This window comes from Crocuta crocuta, unplaced genomic scaffold (genome assembly GCF_008692635.1).
Source record: "Crocuta crocuta isolate KB4526 unplaced genomic scaffold, BGI_CrCroc_1.0 scaffold675, whole genome shotgun sequence".
In the NCBI taxonomy this organism is placed as follows: domain Eukaryota; kingdom Metazoa; phylum Chordata; class Mammalia; order Carnivora; family Hyaenidae; genus Crocuta; species Crocuta crocuta.
This window is the reverse complement of record NW_027528796.1, coordinates 82,684-82,947: the sequence shown is the minus strand read 5'-3', so window position 1 is coordinate 82,947 and position 264 is coordinate 82,684. Positions and strand designations below refer to the sequence as shown.

The 264-nt window shown below is 59.5% G+C and overlaps 1 protein-coding gene across 1 annotated transcript in view; it reads right to left on the bottom strand.

Annotated features, from left to right (window-relative positions):
- Positions 1–264, bottom strand: part of LOC144224401 (aryl hydrocarbon receptor-like) — a 60,480-nt gene that overhangs the window by 18,863 nt on the left and 41,353 nt on the right. The window lies entirely within an intron of this gene.

Below are 264 nucleotides of genomic sequence, written 5' to 3'. Positions count from 1 at the left end.
CAAAGGAAGGTTTCAGACCCTCCCCTCCCGCCCGCCTTGGCGCGGGGCCCTCCCTTCCGGTTTCCATTTCTGTGCATCCTCACTTAGCTCGGGGTCCTGTTGTACCGGACGGGCCTTTAGTGACATCCTGTTTCACGATGGCACGTGTGTCGGACCTTGCTTTTACGACAGGGTCCTCACAGGGGGACCTCAAGAATTTCATTTCTGTCGGGTTTCGCACTGCCGCTGGCCCCCGTGGACGACGCGCCTGTCATTTACGGTAGG